The following is an 18,844-nucleotide window of genomic DNA, read 5'->3' as shown; positions in this document are numbered from 1 at the left end:
CCACGTAAAGGAATGAGAGATCAGATGAGGTAAGATTAAAGGAATGTCTTAAAAGACAAAAGCAAGGTGGAGAGAGACAGGGAAGATATACCAGAGCTTGGCAACCAAAGGCATGGCTGCCAATGGTGGAGTGATCAAAATCAGGATGCACAAGAGGCCAAGACCACAGGAAACTACGAAGCGTTGTGAACATGGCCCAATCTATCATGCAATCCAGCCTCCCATCCATTGACTCCATCTACACTTCCCACTGCCTCAGAAAAGCAGCTAGCATAATCAAGGACCTCTCGCACCCCGGAGATTCTCCCACCTTCTTCAGTCAGGAGGTGATGTACCAATCGACTCAAGAACAGCTTCTTCCCTGCTGCCATCAGGCTTTTGAATGGACCTACCTTTAATTAAGTTGATCTTTCTCTACACCCTAGATATGACTGTGACACTACATTCCGCACTCTCTCCTTTCCTTCTCTATAAATGGTATGCTTTGTCTGTATAGCATGAAAGAAACAATACTTTTCACTGTATACCAATACAAGTGACAGTAATAAATCAAATCAAATCAAAAAGCTCGGTGAGCTTGTTGATGACACCTAAAAAGAAGCAGAGTTGTGGATTGGGACATAAACTGAACAGGATTTAATCTGTACTTAGTATTACCTCTGATCTTCAAAGAAGAAAATATACTTTGCCTGTATAGCGTGCAAGGAACAATGCTTTTCATTGTATACCAATACATGTGATAATAATAAATCAAATCAAATCAGAATTAGATGAGTGCAGATATCTCCAATTGTTGTAGGGTTGAAGGAAGTTATAGAAATGGGGATAGGGATGGATTTGAAAACAAGGATGAGAAACTTACAATCAAATAACTGATCATCAAATATGCCAGGAGTTCAGTGAACTAGTCAAATCTGGAGATAATTAAGGCCCGAATGAGGCTTTAGTAAAGGATGAGCAAAGGTGGAAGTAGGCGATATTAGTGAAGGTATGAATATGAGGTCAGAAATTTATCTCAGTGTTCAATATGAAACCAAGGTTAAGAACAGACAGGTTTAATTTCAGACCTTTGCCAAGGAGAAGGAATGGAGTTTGGCTATAAGCGGGCATTGGGGTGGTCAGGAGCATGTGTTGGTATGGAGGCTACAAGGGGTGAATTGGGGGCATGAGTTAGCATGGAGAGTGTAAGGGGAAAAGAGTTGGTTGAGGAGTGATGCAACAGCATTAAGTTGGCATGGGGGCATGAAGGTGAGAGGCTGCTAGCGTCGAGGGCTAGAGTGTTTAATAATTAATAAAACAACTGGGACAAAGTCCCATAGAACAGATACGGGCCGTCTAAAATGTCTACATTGGCACTCAGCAAGCCAGGGGGAAATCACTTTGATAGGATTGTACTAGAGGCCCCCAAACAGTCAACAGGAAATTAAGGAGCAAATATGTAAAGAGATTACAGATAGCTCCAAGAAAAATAGGTAATATGGTAGGGGGCTTTAACTTTCCCAACATTGACTGGGACAGCCATAGTATTAGGGGCTTGGATGGAGAGAAATTTGTTGAATGTATTCAGGAGGAATTTCTCATTCAGTATATGAATGACCCGACTGGAGAGGGGGCAAAACTTGACCTCCTTTTGGGAAATAAGGAAGGGCAGGTGACAGAAGTGTTAGTGAGGGATCACTTTGGGACCAGTGACCATAATTCCATTAGTTTTAAGATAGCTATGGAGAATGATAGGTCTGGCCCAAAAGTTAAAATTCTAAATTGTGGCAAGGTCAATTTTGATGGTATCAGGCAGGAACTTTCAGAAGTTGATTGGGGGAGTCTGTTGGTAGGGAAAGGGACATCTGGTAAGTGGGAGGCTTTCAAAAGCGTGTTATTCAGGGTTCAGGGTCAGCACATTCCTTTTAGAGTGAAGGGCAAGGTTGGTATAAGTAGGGAATCCTGAATGAATCAGGATATTGAGGCCCTGGTCAAGAAGAAGGAGGCAGATGACATGCATAGGGAGCTGGGATCAAGTTGGATCCCTTGAAGAGTATAGAGGGTGTCAGAGTAGAGTTACGAGAGAAATCAGGAAGCCAAAAAGGGGACACAAGATTGCTTTGGCAGATAAGGCAAAGGAGAATCCAAAGAGCTTCTACAAATATATAAAGGGCAAGAGATGATCCACTGGAGCAAGCTGAGAGGGGTGATTGAAGGCAGCAGTGCTGGTGAGAGATTAATTGAATTGTTTATTTATTTAATTAGTCAGCTAGTGTGTGTATTTTTTTGGCCTTTACTTTAACAGCAGTTTTTCAAGTTTAAAGTGAAAACTAGAAGTGGGCAGCAAAGGAGTCTGGGAAGGGTTTTTTAAGCGCGTGAAGTATAAAAGGTAGGCTGCAGTATACAGCGGGCAGCGTCGGGAGCGGGCAGTGGAGTGCGTGGGAAGCAGAGTGTGAGCTATAAGACTTTGGCTCACAGGGCTTAGGCTGAAAGGGCGAGTAGGGGTGAGTTGAATTCATTTTTGCACTTTCTACCTGGTACTGGCAAGGTATCTAGAGGGGATGGGTGTGCAGGCAGTGCAATGTTCCTCTTGCACTATGTTTGAGGTGAGGGACGACGACAGTGTCCCTACTGATTACACCTGTGGGAAGTGCACCCATCTGCAGCTCCTCCAAAACCGTGTTAGGGAACTGGAGCTGGAGTTGGATGAACTTAGGATCATCAGGGACGCAGAGATGGCCATAGACACAAGCTTTAGGAATACAGTTACTCCGAGGATTGAAAACAGATGGGTGACGGTGAGAGGGGCTGGGAGGAAGCAGTCCGTGCAGGGATCCCCGGTGGTCGTTCCCCTTAGCAACAAGTATTCCGCTTTGGATACGGTTGAGGGGGATGACATACCAGTGGGGAGCCGCAGTGAGAGGATCTCCAGCACAGTGTCCGTCTCTGTGGCTCGGGAGGGAAAGGGGGAGAGCGGGAGGGCGATAGTTATTGGGGACTCGTTAGTTAGAGGGATAGATAGGAGGTTCTGTGGCAGCAAAAGAGACTCACGGATGGTATGTTGCCTACCGGATGCCAAGGTCCGTGATGTCTCAGACCGTGTTTTCCAGATTCTGAAGGGGGAGGGGAAACAGTCACAAGTCGTGGTGCACATTGGTACCAATGACATAGGTAAGAGAAGGGACGGGGATTTAAAGCAGGAATTTCTGGAGCTGGGCTGGAAGCTGAGAGCCAAGACGAAACATGTGGTCATCTCTGGTACGTTGCCGGTACCACGTGATAGCGAGTTGAGGAACAGGGAGAGAGTGCAGGGATGGTGTAGGAGGGAGGGTTTCAGATACGTGGATAATTGGAACACATTCTGGGGAAGGTGGGACCTGTACAAACAGGACGGGGTGCACCTGAACCAGAGGGGCACCAATATCCTCGAAGGGAAATTTGTTACGGCACTTCAGGGGGGTTTAAACTAATTTGTCAGGGGAGTGGGAAAGGGAGTTGTAGTCCAAAAGTCAGTGAGGGTGGTGAGGTATTGGGGAAGGTATCAGGGTCAAGGGTGGGTACTGGTAGACAGGAAGGTGGGTTGAAGTGTGTCTACTTCAATGCAAGGAGCATCCGGAACAAGGTAGATGAACTTGGGGCGTGGATTGGTACTTGGGACTACGATGTTGTGGCCATTACGGAGACGTGGGTAGAACAAGGACAGGAATGGTTGTTGGACGTTCCGGGGTATAGATGTTTCACTAAGTGTAGGGAAGCTGGTAAAAGAGGTGGAGGAGTGGCATTGTTAATCAAGGATAGTTTAACGGCTGCGGAAAGGCACTTCGTGGGGGATCTGCACTCTGAGGTAATATGGGCTGAAGTTAGAAATAGGAAAGGAGCGGTCACATTGCTAGGAGTTTACTATAGGCCCCCAAATAGTAATAGAGATGTGGAGGAAGAAATTGCTAAGCAGATTATGGATATGTGTGGGGGTCACAGGGTAGTTGTCATGGGGGACTTTAACTTTCCAAATATTGATTGGAACCTTTGTAGGTCAAATAGTTTGGATGGGGCAGTTTTTGTGCAGTGTGTGCGGGAAGGTTTCCTGACACAATATGTGGATGGGCCGACTAGAGGTGAGGCCACATTGGATTTGGTACTGGGAAATGAACCGGGCCAAGTGTTAGATTTGGTTGTGGGAGAGCAATTTGGAGATAGTGACCACAATTCGGTGTCTTTTGTTATTGCAATGGAGAGGGATAGGGCCGTACGGCAGGGCAAGGTTTACAATTGGGGGAGGGGTAATTATGATGCGATTAGGCAAGAATTAGGGGGCATAAGTTGGGAACAGAAACTGTCAGAGAAAGGAACTAATGAAAAGTGGAACTTTTTCAAGGAACAAATACTGGATGTCCTTGATAGGTATGTTCCTGTCAGGCAGGGAGGAAATGGCCGAGTGAGGGAACCATGCTTCACAAAAGAGGTGGAATGTCTTGTGAAAAGGAAGAGGGAAGCTTATGTAGGGATGAGGAAACAAGGTTCAGATGGCTCGATTGAGGGTTACAAGTTAGCAAGGAATGAGCTGAAAAAGGGGCTTAGGAGAGCTAGGAGGGGACATGAGAAGTCCTTGGCGGGTCAGATCAAGGAAAACCCCAAGGCTTTTTACTCTTATGTGAGGAATAAAAGAATGACCAGGGTGAGGTTAGGGCCGGTCAAGGACAGTAGTGGGAACTTGTGTATGGAGTCAGTAGAGATAGGCGAGGTGATGAATGAATACTTTTCTTCAGTGTTCACCAAGGAGAGGGGCCATGTTTTTGAGGAAGAGAAGGTGTTACAGGCTAATAGGCTGGAGGAAATAGATGTTCGGAGGGAGGATGTCTTGGCAGTTTTGAATAAACTGAAGGTCGATAAGTCCCCTGGGCCTGATGAAATGTATCCTAGGATTCTGTGGGAGGCAAGGGATGAGATTGCAGAGCCTTTGGCGTTGATCTTTGGGTCCTCGCTGTCCACGGGGATGGTGCCAGAGGACTGGAGAATGGCGAATGTTGTTCCTCTGTTTAAGAAAGGGAATAGAAATGACCCTGGTAATTATAGACCGGTTAGTCTTACTTCGGTGGTTGGTAAATTGATGGAAAGGGTCCTTAGGGATGGGATTTACGACCATTTAGAAAGATGCGGATTAATCCGAGATAGTCAGCACGGATTCGTGAAGGGCAAGTCGTGCCTCACAAATTTGATAGAATTTTTTGAGGAGGTAACTAAGTGTGTTGATGAAGGTAGGGCAGTTGATGTCATATACATGGATTTTAGTAAGGCGTTTGATAAGGTCCCCCATGGTCGGCTTATGATGAAAGTGAGGAGGTGTGGGATAGAGGGAAAGTTGGCCGATTGGATAGGTAACTGGCTGTCTGACCGAAGACAGAGGGTGGTGGTCGATGGAAAATTTTCGGATTGGAGGCAGGTTGCTAGCGGTGTGCCGCAGGGATCAGTGCTTGGTCCTCTGCTCTTTGTGATTTTTATTAATGACTTAGAGGAGGGGGCTGAAGGGTGGATCAGTAAATTTGCTGATGACACCAAGATTGGTGGAGTAGTGGATGAGGTGGAGGGGTGTTGTAGGCTGCAAAGAGACATAGATAGGATGCAAAGCTGGGCTGAAAAATGGCAAATGGAGTTTAACCCTGATAAATGTGAGGTGATTCATTTTGGTAGGACTAATTTAAATGTGGATTACAGGGTCAAAGGTAGGGTTCTGAAGACTGTGGAGGAACAGAGAGATCTTGGGGTCCATATCCACAGATCTCTAAATGTTGCCAGTCAAGTGGATAGAGCTGTGAAGAAGGCCTATAGTGTGTTAGCTTTTATTAACAGGGGGTTGGAGTTTAAGAGCCATGGGGTTATGCTGCAACTGTACAGGACCTTGGTGAGACCACATTTGGAATATTGTGTGCAGTTCTGGTCACCTCACTATAAGAAGGATGTGGAAGCGCTGGAAAGAGTGCAGAGGAGATTTACCAGGATGCTGCCTGGTTTGGAGGGTAGGACATATGAGGAAAGGTTGAGGGAGCTAGGGCTGTTCTCTCTGGAGCGGAGGAGGCTGAGGGGAGACTTAATAGAGGTGTATAAAATGATGAAGGGGATAGATAGAGTGAACGTTCAAAGACTATTTCCTCGGGTGGATGGAGCTATTACAAGGGGGCATAACTATAGGGTTCGTGGTGGGAGATACAGGACGGATATCAGAGGTAGGTTCTTTACGCAGAGAGTGGTTGGGGTGTGGAATGGACTGCCTGCAGTGATAGTGGAGTCAGACACTTTAGAAACATTTAAGCGGTTATTGGATAGGCACATGGAGCACACCAGGATGATAGGGAGTGGGATAGCTTGATCTTGGTTTCAGATAAAGCTCGGCACAACATCGTGGGCCGAAGGGCCTGTTCTGTGCTGTACTGTTCTATGTTCTATGTTCTATGAGATTAGCTAGAGAGGGAATAGGGCCTCTTAAGGATTAACAAGGTCATCTATGTGCAGATCCACAAGAGATGGGCGAGATGCTAAATGAACATTTCTCATCAGTATTCACTGCTGAGAAAGGCATGGATGTTAGGGAACTTGGGGAAATATATAGTGGTGTCTTGAGGAGTGTACATATTAAGGGGAAGGAGGTGCTGGAAGTCTTAAAGCACATCAAGGTAGACAAATAAGAACATAAGAACATAAGAAATAGGAGCAAGAGTCGGCAATCTAGCCCCTCGAGCCTGCCCCGCCATTCAATAAGGTCATGGCTGATCTGAAGTGGATCAGTTCCACTTACCCGCCTGATCCCTATAACCCCTAATTCCCTTACCGATCAGGAATCCATCTATCCGTGATTTAAACATATTCAACGATGTAGCCTGCACCACTTCAGTGGGCAGAGAATTCCAGAGATTCACCACCCCGGGACCTGATGAAGTGTATCACAGGACACTGTCGGAGGCTAGGGAGAAAATTACGGGTCCCCTAGCAAAGATATTTGAATCATCAACAGCCACAGGAGAGGTGCCTGAAGATTGGAGGGTGGCAAATGTTGTGTCTTTTTTTAAAAAGGGCTGCAGGGAAAAGCCTAGGAACTACAGGCTGGCAAGCCTAACATTTGTAGTGGGTAAGTTGTTCAAAGGTATTCTGAGACAGGATCTACGGGCATTTAGAGTTGCAAGGCCTGATTAGGGAAAGTCAGCATGGCTTTGTGAGTGGAAAATCATGTCTCACGAATGTGATTGAGTTTTTTGAAGGGGTAACCAAGAGGGTAGATGAGGGCAATGCAGTTGATGTTGTCTACATGGACTTTAGCAAGGCCTTTGACAAGGTACCACATGGTAGGTTGTTGCATGAGGTTAAATCTCACGGGATCCAGGGTGAGGTAGCTAAATGGATACAAAATTGGCTTGATGACAGAAGACAGAGGGTGGTTGTAGAGGGTTGTTTTTCAAACTGGAGGCTTGTGACCAGCGGTGTGCCTCAGGGATCAGTGCTGGGCTCACTGTTACTTCTCATTTATATTAATGATTTAGATGAGAATTTAGGAGATATGGTTCGTAAGTTTGCAGATGACACCAAGATTGGTGGCATAGTGGACAGCGAAGAAGGTTATCTAGGATTGCAACGGATCTTGATCAATTGGGCTAGTGGGCTGATGAATGGCAGATGGAGTTTAATTTATATAAATGCGAGGTGATGCATTTTGGTAGATTGAACCAGGGCAGGACTTATTCAATTAATGGTAGGGCGTTGGGGAGAGTTACAGTATAAAGAGATCTAGGGGTACAGGTTCATAGCTCCTTGAAAGTGGAGTCACTGGTGGATAGGGTGGTGAGGAAGGTATTTGGCATGCTTGGTTCCATTGGTCAGAACATTGAATACAGGAATTGGGGCGTCTTGTTGAAGTTGAACAAGACATTGGTAAGGCCACACTTGGAATACTGTGCGCAATTCTGGTCACCCTATTACAGAAAAGATATTATTAAACTAGGAAGAGTGCAGAAAAGATTTACCAGGATGCCTCCGGGACTTGGTGGATTGAGTTATAAGGAGAGGCTGGATAGACTGGGACTTTTTTCCCTGGAGTGTAGAGGCTGAGGGGTGACCTTATAGAGGTCTATAAAATAACGAGGGGCATCGACAAGGTAGATAGTCAATATCTTTTCCCAAAGGTAGGGGAGTCTAAAACTAGAGGGCATAGGTTTAAGGTGAGAGGGTTTGATTTTGATTTGATTTGATTTAACATAGTGAAAACTATTGTTTCTTGCGCACTATACAGACAAAACATACCATTCATAGAGAAGGAAATGAGAGAGTGCAGAATGTAGTATTACAGTCATAGTTAGGGTGTAGAGAAAGATCAACTTAATGCAAGGTAAAGTCCATTCAAAAATCTGCCAGCAGCAGGGAAGTAGCTGTTCTTGAGTCGGTTGGTATGTGACCTCAGAGTTTTGAATTTTTTTCCCGAAGGAAGAAGGGATACCAAATCTGTAAGAAATTGCATTAAAGCATTGTTAGAGAGTTTAAAAGAGTTAGAATGAAGTTTTAGAAGCATAGCACGAGAGTAAAAGATAGAATTAGAAGGTATGCTGGGCACAGCTTGCAAGAAGTCGCCTTGCTCCAGCGCCATCTTGAACCATATAAAAGGGTCCAGAGGGACAATTTTTTCACACAGAGGTTGGTGAATGTTTGGAACAAGCTGCCAGAGGTAGTAGTAGAGGTGGGTCCAATTTTGTCTTTTAAAAAGCATTTAGACAGTTACATCGGTAAGATGGGTATAGAGGGATATGGGCCAAACGTGGGCAATTGACCAGCTTAGTGATAAAAACTGGGCGGCATGTACAAGTTGGGCCAAAGGGCCTTTTTACATGCTGTAAACCTCTATGACTCTATGTGGCTACCTCCAAGCTACATCCTGGGCAGCATTCCAGACTCTACCCTGCACCCACAACTGCACAACCCCCTCCCCCATCCCAGAGCAAAAATTACACTTTCTCATGGCACTTTTACCCAGGGCTGGTGTGTTGCACCACATACCCACCTCTGGGGCAAAAAACCAGCCCCCACTTAACTTGGGCAATGAAACAATCAAACTGCGATTGTTGCGTGAAAACATTGATTAGATCTGGGTCTGGGTTATTGGAATCTAATTTGAACCCACATTGCACCCTTAGTAAACGTGCAGATACCTATAATGCTATTGCTCATGGCTATCCTCGCACCAAGTCCTGCTTATCCACTACCCATTGTTCTCACCGACCTACACTGGTTCCCAGTTAAGCAACATCTCAATACTCCCTATCTCTGTAATCTTCTCCAACTACAGTAAGAAGTCTCACAACACCAGGTTAAAGTCCAACAGGTTTATTTGGTAGCAAACACCATAAGCTTTCGGAGCTTGCTGCTCCTTCGTCAGATGGAGTGGTCTCTGTTCTCCAACAGTGCACAGACACAGAAATCAAGTTACAGAATACTAATTAGAATGCAAATCTCTACAGCCAGCCAGGTCTTAAAAGGTACAGATAATGTGGTTGGAGGGAACATTAAACACAGGTTAAAGAGATGTGTATTGTCTCCAGACAGAACAGCTGGTGAGATTATGCAAGACCAGGGGCGAGCTGTGGGGGTTACTGATAATGTGACATAAATCCAACATCCCGGTTTAGGCCGTCCTCGTGTGCGGAACTTGGCTATCAGTTTCTGCTCAGCGACTCTGCGCTGTCGTGTGTCGTGAAGGCCGCCTTGGAGAACGCTTACCTGAAGATCCAAGGCTGAATGCCCGTGACTGCTGAAGTGCTCCCCCACAGGAAGCTCCAACTTCTCCATCTTCTCCAACTCCCAATCCTCAGAACGATCTGTTCTCCTCTAATGTTGACCTCTGATATCAATTGCTCAGACGTTGGTGGCTGTACTTCCAGCTGCCTAACTCCTGAGCTCTGGAATTCCCTCCCTAAACTTCTCTATCTCTTGATCTCACCTTCCTCCTTTAAGATGCTGCTTAAAACCTTTCTCTTTGACCAACTTATTTGATTTGATTTATTATCCTCACATGTATTGGGATACATTGAAAAGTATTGTTTCTTGCTTGCTATACTGACAAAACATACTGTTCATAGGAGACTATTTTACCTCGCCCGCCCGAGGCTCGTAAGATCCCGCCCGAGGCCAACAGAGAATGAGGTTCTAGGAAGCCTCACCCTCCCCGATTCTGGGGCGGACGAGGCAGTAACATTCCAGCCATAGAGTACAAAGGAGAGAAGGAAAGGAGAGGGTGCAGAATATACTGTTGCAGTTACAAATAGGGTGTAGAGAAAGATCAACTTAATGTACGGTAGGTCAATTCAAAAGTCTGATGACAGAAGCTGTTCTTGAATCTGTTGGTACGTGTCCTCAGACTTTTGTATCTTTTTCCCGATGGAAGAAGGTGGAAGAGAGAATGTCCAGGATGCATAGGGTCCTTGATAATGCTGGCTGCTTTTCCGAGGCAGGGGGAAGTGTAGGCAGAGTCAATGGATGGGAGGCTGATTTGCATGATGGACTGGGCTACGTTCACAATTTTTTGTAGTTCCTTGAGGTCTTGGGCAGAGCAGGAGCCATACCAAGCTGTGATACAACCAGAAATGATACTTTCTATGGTGCATCTGTAAAAATCGGAGAGAGTCGTAGAGGACATGCCAAATTTACTTTGCCACCTTCTGGCCATCTATCATAACTTTGCCTCATACCTCATTGTCAAACGTTGTGGAGTGACTTGGAATGTTTTATTGCATTAAAAGTGCTCTATCAATACCAACTGTTGTTGTTACAATCATGTCAGTGGATTAAATTTGCCAGCCATTGCCTGGAGTGATACTTAACCACTCAACCATACCAACCAACTCAAGAACAGCCTCTTCCCTACTGCTGTCAGACTTTTGAATGGACCTACCTTGTATTAAGTTGATCTTTCTCTACACTCTAGCTATGACTGTATCACTACATTCTGCACTCTCTCGTTTCCTTCTCTATAAACGGTATGTTTTGTCTGTACAGCGCGCAAGAAACAATATTTTTCACTGCTAATACATGTGACAATAATAAATCAAATCAAATCAACCATTCTGTGCCAATCAATCAAGGACATAACAGTTCATGGGGACTTTCCCCCTCAAGTGGTGTCATTTGTGATTCACTTCATTCACAAGAACACGAGAAATAGCAGAAAGTTGTAGGCCACTCGGCCCATCAAGCCTGCTCAGTGCGATGGCTGGTCTGGGGATCCCTTGTGTCAACTCTTAGTTCACCTGCTCGGAAACTGGACAAGTCGTGGGACAAGTCATCCATCAAAGTAGACAACCACTCACAGTATTAAAATTTGATATGTTGCAATGAGTTTAAATCACACAAAGATTTGACAGTGAATAGAGTTAGCGATATTTCAAAAACCATTATAGGTTGTGCTGAAAGGGGGAAGGGGACAAACATTGAGAGGTTGCAGAATCACAACACTTACAGTTTTAATTAAATAAACTTTTCCATTGGAAACAAACTAATCAAAAGGACCTGACAGCCACTTCAGAAGTAACAGCTTGTATTGATCAACTCAAAATTAGAGGAGAGAAAGCTTTTGTACTAACAAATTAACTTTTCTTCTCTGTATCTACTGCAGACATGTACACAGAGGAGAGAAAACCTGCTCAGAATCCCTGACCACTTTAGATCAATTGGATGCAAACAAGGAAGTTTTCAATGAGGGCACTCGAGACTGTATCGCACCAAATAACTTCACAAATACCTTAAACTCTTCAACCTTCAGTATTGATTTCATTAAGATCTGTTGTGCTAAGCTTTGCTTTTTTTTAAAAACATGATTGCCCGACTGTGTATTTGTGGCAGTGAAGAAAAAGAGATAAAAGAACAGAGAATCTCTACAGTGCAGAAGGAAGTCTTTTGATCCATCGAGTCTGCACTGACCACAATTCCACCTATGCCATTACCCCATGTATTTACCCAGTTAATCCCCCTGACGCGAAAGGGCAATTTTAGTACGGCCAATCAACCTAACCCACACATCTTTGGACTGTGGGAGGAAACCAGAGCACCCGGAGAAAATCCACGCAGACTCGGGGAGAACGTGCAGACTCCACACAGACAGTGACCAAGGCTGGAATTGAACCCGGGTCCCTGGCGCTGTGAGGCATCAGTGCTAACCACTGTACCACCCTTCACTGTGCTTTCCTTTTACTCATTCACGGAATATGGGAATTCCAACAAAGTCAGCATTTACTGCCCCTTCCAAATTACCCTCGGGAAAGTGGAGGTGAGCCTTCTTCTGCAGCCCCTGTTGCGGAGCTACGCCTCAGTGCTGTTAGGAAAGGTGTTCTCAGACTTTAACTCAGCACCGATGAAGGGATGGTGTGAAACTTGGGTGAAATTTTGTAGAGGTGACGGGTGGGTCTCGGGCACCAGCTGGAGAGCTGGTGAGATCACCCTCAACACCACCCCCTTGCCCCCACTCGCCAGCCTCCATGTTGCCTCTTTTTGAGAAAGCTAGTTGCCTCTTGTTGTGCCCAGGCACCGAATGGGTTCATGCTGGGCTTTTCTCCAGGATCAAGGACACTGGGAGAGCAAAGTTCCACCAACTGACAACTGCCAGCTAATCAGAGACTGGCAGTTTTCTGTCCTCCACAGCGCAACTGGGAGCCGGTGGTTGCTGCTGGTATAGCCCACTCAGCCTCATGTCGGTAGTGGGGAAAATTCTCGAGTCCATTCTTAAAGACTTTATAGCAGAGCATTTGAAAAACAGTGGCAAGGTCGGACAGAGTCAGCACTAATTTACGAAAGGGAAATCATGTTGATAAATCTACTGGAATTCTTCAAGGATGTAACTAGTAGAATTGATGAGGGGGGATTTGATTTGATTTATGATTGTCACATGTATTGGGATACAATGAAAAGTATTGTTTCTTGCATGCTATGCAGGCAAAACATACCATTCATAGAGTACAAAGGGAGAAAGAAAGGATAGGGTGCAGAATGTAGTGTTACAGTCACAGCTAGGGTGACCTACCACACTTAATATGAGGTAGGTTCATTCCTAGGTCTGATGGCAGCAGGGAAGAAGCTGTTCTTGAGTCTGTTAGTACGTGACCTCAGATTTTTCTTCCCGACAGAAGTAGGTGGAAGAGAGAATGTCCAGTGTACATGGGGTCCTTAATTATGCTGGCTGCTTTTCTGCGGCAGTGGGAAGTGTAAACAGAATCAATAGATGAGAGGCTGGTTTGTGTGGTGGACTGAGATTCGTTCATGACCCTTTGTAGTTTCTTGTAGACTTGGACAGAGCAGGAGCCATACCCAGCTGTGATACAACCACAACTATTTTCAGTTGCAACTATTTTGTAAATATATATTATTTTTAAAAATCTTGTTTATAAAAATAATTCCAAAGACTATTCCCCTGTGGCAGGACAGGACTAACAAGGGATCTGTCTCCTGGGCCTGTTACTAGTGGATGATACCTTTATATTCATCCATTTAATGTCATTCTCTTTTGAGATACAGCGCAGAAAATGCCCTTTGGCCCATCATCAAAAACAGGGCCCTGTTTGTGAACTGAAATCCCACTCACCTGACGAAGGAGCAGCGAGCGCTCCGAAAGCTAGTGGCTTTTGCTACCAAATAAACCTGTTGGACTTTAACCTGGTGTTGTGAGACTTCTTACCTAATGGCATCGCCAGCAAGGGGCAGGGAAGATGGCAAACTTGCCATCGAGCACTGCGACTTCCGGATCTTGAGCCCCCACCAACATTCACACAGACGGCAAACATGGGCTTAAGATCACCCTGATAATCTAAGGGTATGGAATAAACCTTTTGGGACTGAGATGAGGAGAAATTTCTTCACCCAGAGAATGGTGAATCTATGGAATTCTCTACCACACAGAACAGTTGAACATGTTTTCAAGAAGGAGTTAGATATACGCTGGAATTCTACCGCCTGGCTTGCCAATGGAAATGTCTGTTGACCTCAGGCAGGATTTTCTGGTCTTGCTCGAGCGACGCCGTAAAACCCCGCCAATAGCTCTTGTTGCAAAGGGGATCAAAGGATATGGGGGAAGGCAGGATCAGGCTATTGAGTTGGATGATCAGCCATCATCTTATTGATGATGTGGAGATGCCGGCGCCAGACTGGGGTGGACACAGTAAGAAGTCCTACAACACCAGGTTAAAGTCCAACAGCTTTATTTGGTAGCACGAGCTTTCGAAGTGCTGTTCCACTCACCTGATGAAGGGACAGCACTCCGAGAGCTAGTGGCGTTTGCTACCAAATAAAACTGTTGGTCTTTAACCTGGTGTTGTGAGACTTCTTACATCATCATAATGAATAGTGGAGCAGGCTCGAAGGGCGAATGGCCTACTCCTGCTCCTGTTTTCTATGTTTCTATGTACTACACCCACCTGAGGCATTGCATCAAGGAGTAACCCACACACAGGCGAGTGATGCCAGAAGATGGTTCGTTGGGTGTGGGAAGAGGAGGAATGAAAGAGCCAGCAGCAAGGGCAAGGGTTTACTTTCAGTAGGCCCAGCCCCCACCCCCTTCCCGATGCCAGGTCGCATCATCGGACACTGTGTGCCTTTGAACGAATGGCCTTTGCCCACTTAGAGGCCTCAACTGGCAGTAGGGTGGGAAGGCTGCCCACAGGCCTTCCTGCCCCAAACTTAATTGTAATGGAGGCGGGAATTGTGGCGAGATTTTTGTTCCGGGGGGGTGGGGGTGGGGGCGGTCAATAAGCAGGTCCCCACCAACCACCCTTCTGCCTGCTTAAATGCGCCCCATCCTGGCACAAATCTTCCCCAGTGTAAAGGTATGAGATTTGCCCTTGGAGGGGAATTGCGAGGGAATGGCGTTCCCATGAACCTGCTGCCCTCGTCCTACGTTGCGGAGGTCATGAATTTGGGAAGTTGTACCCCAAATAAACTCATTGATCCAGGAAACTCACGGTAACACAAAATAAACCAAAAAGCAGTCAAGCACCAATGGCAGCTGGCAGTTAATAATAAAATCCAAGTGATTAAGCTTCATGATGAGTTGCTACGTAAAGGTTCCACAGTGTTTATATGTATTGGGAAAGGGCAGCAATTACACACCGATTGCAGTTGATGGGGCTGTGTTTTTCCTCACTGTGTAATGTTCAGATCCTTGCAGTTTGAAGAGCCTCAGGGTTTTCTAATTTAGTGGCTTTCAGCATCTACAGGCTAAAAGTGACGCAGGAAACCTGCAGCATCATTGAGAGGAAACATGCAACTCCATTACTTCTCATTTTTCTCGGCTGGTAGCTAACGCATCCCAGGTGCGTCAGTAGTGTGTCGGTCACTCTGGAACGCTCAGGTTGCAGAAATGGTTTAAAATTGCAACCTCAAATAAAAATTTGACCTCAGTTACCTCCAACAATTTGCGTTTCAGCTACTGATGGATGGGATGTCATAAACATAATCATACAATGTCCAAGTGGCTCATTTCACTGAGCTGCAGGCAAGTCCAGAGTTCCAGATTAACATCTTCTGAGGTGGAAGGCAAGGGACATGAAGAATTGTGTTGCTGTCCTTCCCTGACAGTCTTGGCATAATAAAGCAAGAAAAGGCAGTATAAATCCTAGACCTCTTCAACAGGCTACAGGTGCTGCCATTTCCTTTATTTATTCATTCCCTATCCAAAGCACAGCTCATTTACTTTTCACTGTCTCTGATGGGTTACAACCGTATGACATCTTAAAGAAATGGCCAACAGTTGTCTCCATAGCAACACTGTCCAGTCACACAAAAGAAGCTTGACACCATCCAGGACAAAGCAGCCCGCTTGATTGGCATCACATGCACAAACATCCGCTCCCTCCACCACCGATGCTCAGTAGCAGCAGTGTGTACCATCTACAAGATGCACTGCAGCAATTCACCAAAGATCCTTAGACAGCACCTGCCAAGCTCACAACCACTTCCATCTCGAAGGACAAGGGCAGCAGATACATGGGAACGCCACCACCTGCAAGTTCCCCTCCAAGCCACTCACCATCCTGACTTGGGAATATATCGCCGTTCCTTCGCAGTCGCTGGGCCGACATCCCGGAATTTCCTCCCTCACGGCATTGTGGGTCAACCCACAGCACGTGGACTGCAACGTTTCAAGAAGGCAGCTCACCACCACCTTCTCAAGGGCAATAAATACTGGCCAGCCAGTGACGCCCATGTCCCATGAATGAAGACAAAAAAAAAGGAAATTGCATCACAGATCATCTGAAATGTGAGAGCAGGAAATGCTTTTCCATTTTTCTATCAATGCTGACAGTTTGGCAAAATGTTAGCAAAGGGAGGGGAGCACAGGTAATCAAACATCTTGTACAAAATGGGGGACACACATTGTCATTTTTAACCTTCAAACCAATTTCCATATATGGTCACAAATGGGAGGACTGGATGTCCAGGGGGAAGGAAAGAAAGGGATGGGTGGACTGCTTTAGAAATGCAACCCCTGTTGTTCTGAAAAATACAGAACAGCCAATCAGGCAGAATATAGTGTGACAAATAATGAATAAATCGCAGTCAGATAATCAGCAGTGATAAACATGTAATATCACTAATGATCTTTAAGATGAAGGTAAAGTCACCAGTCTCAGATGACCATAGGCTGCTCTCCCCTTTGAGGGGGAGAGCTGACTGGTGGTGATTTAACCTGAGGATCACCACTCCTCCGATGAGGGGCAAGGTTGAGAAGGTGGGGCCTTCATGAATAACCTCAGCGTACAATAATTGAACCTGCATTGTCGGCATCGCTCTGCATCACTAACCAGCTGTCCAGCCAACTGAGCTAATCAAGTCCCCTTGAGTCCTTTCTTCATGAACATAGACTCCACAGTGTAGCCTCACTCTGTGTGTGTTTTTTTTATTTTTCATTCATTCGTGGGATATGGGCATCACTGGCTAGCCAATATTTATTGCCCATTCTTAGTTGCCCTTGAAACTGAATGGCTGGCTGGACCATTTCAGAGGGCAGTTGGGAGTCAACCACATTGCTGTGGTTTTGGAGTCACATGTCGGCCAGACCAGGTATGGATGGCAGATTTCCTTCCCTAAATAGTCCATCGAATCTATTGTTCATGACAATCATTCTCCATTAGAGTCATTGAGGTTCACAGCTTGGAAACAGGCCCGTCGGCCCAACTTGTCCATGCCGCCCAGTTTTTATCCCTAAGCTAGTCCCAATTGCCCGTGTTTGGCCCATATCCCTCTACACCAATCGTATCCATGTAACTTCTTAAAAGACAAAGGGGCAAAGGTGGCACAGTGGTTAGCACTGCTGCTTCACAGCACCAGAGACCCGGGTTCGATTCCCGGCTTGGGTCACTGTCTGTGTGGAGTTTGCACTTTCTCCCTGTGTCTGCGTGGGTTTCCTCCGAGTGCTCTGGTTTCCTCCTACTGTCAGAAAGACGTGCTGGTTAGGTGCATTGGCCATGTTAAATTCTCCTTCAGTGTACCCGAACAGGAGCCGGAGTGTGGCGACAAGGGGATTTTCACAGTAACTTCATTGCAGTGTTAATGTAAGCCTACTTGTGACTAATAAATAAACTTTTAACTTATTTTTTAAATTGTACCCGCCTCTACACCTATCTCTGGCAGCTTATTCCAGACACTCACCACCCTCTGAGTGAAAAAACTGCCTCTCTGGACCGTTTTGTATCTCTCCTCTCTCACCTTAAACCTATGCCCTCTAGTTTTAGACTCCCCTACCTTTGGGAAAAGATGTTGACTATCTAGCTGATCTATGCCCCTCATTATTTTATAGACTTGTATAAGGTCACCCCTAAGCCTCCTACACTCCAAGAAAAAAAGTCCCAGTCTATCCATCTTCTCTTTATAACTCAAACCATCAAGTCCCGGTCGCATCCTAGTAATATTTTTCTGCACTCTTTGTGGTTTATAATATCCTTTCTATAATAGGGTAACCAGAACTGTACACATTACTTCAGGTAATTGGGTTTGATAGGGGGAAGACAAGAGATGGTTGTGGGAAAAAGTTGTGGAAGAAAATATTTTAAAGCTGTGTACGAATTGGAAAGCTTTTGTTTAGTTTCCTAGTGACTTTTAAGGGGCATCTTGACAAATACATGAATAGAATGGGAACAGAGGGATATGGTCCCCGGAACGGTAGGGGGTTTCAGTTAAGTCGGGCAGCATGGTCGGTGCAGGCTTGGAGGACCGAAGGGCCTGTTCCTGTGCTGTAATTTTCTTTGTTCTCAAACTGAATGCAGCGTAGTGGAGCCATTGCCAGGAACAATTTGTCCTCTGTTTATATAGATGGGTCATGTTACTGACACTCGAATATCTTACCCCATTAAACTTGCGACACTGATTGTAGATTGCGAAAGAGGAGAAATGCCTACTGTTCTTAAATTAATGAATTTGATGTTCGTCTCATCAGCTTTCAACTGCTGAGAATAACCGGACACTACCCATGTGTAAACCTCTCAACTCACAGTGCCAGCTCAGCCACAAACATACAGTAGGAAATGCTGCTACTTCCATGGCAACAGATAAATGGGGTGAAGAGACTGATGATTCTCTGGGACTCCCCGCTGCTTTCTGCTAATGGAAGTTAGATTTGGGCAGCTAAAAGATGACTTCCCATCTACATTTGGGTCACACGCAATCCCTGGGAAAAAGCTAACAAGGTTAAATAAATCCGCCCCCAGCTCACACGGCCAACCAACAGTAAGGTAGTTTGTTTAAAACCGTTTATTTCTTATTTAAACTCGACCAACATGTGCTGAAGATTGTCAAATACAAATTCTAAAGCACAGGGACGTGTTCAGGATCCTAACTAAAGGACAGCTGCAGG

The 18,844-nt window shown here is 45.5% G+C and overlaps 1 protein-coding gene across 2 annotated transcripts in view; it reads right to left on the bottom strand.

Moving 5' to 3' along the window:
• LOC144498984 (protein kinase C-binding protein NELL1-like) overlaps positions 1-18,844 on the bottom strand; it is an 893,123-nt gene that overhangs the window by 365,297 nt on the left and 508,982 nt on the right. The window lies entirely within an intron of this gene.

Source organism: Mustelus asterias, chromosome 9 (genome assembly GCF_964213995.1).
Source record: "Mustelus asterias chromosome 9, sMusAst1.hap1.1, whole genome shotgun sequence".
In the NCBI taxonomy this organism is placed as follows: domain Eukaryota; kingdom Metazoa; phylum Chordata; class Chondrichthyes; order Carcharhiniformes; family Triakidae; genus Mustelus; species Mustelus asterias.
The sequence above is the reverse complement of the archived record's forward strand: the minus strand, read 5'-3'. Positions and strand labels throughout refer to the sequence as shown.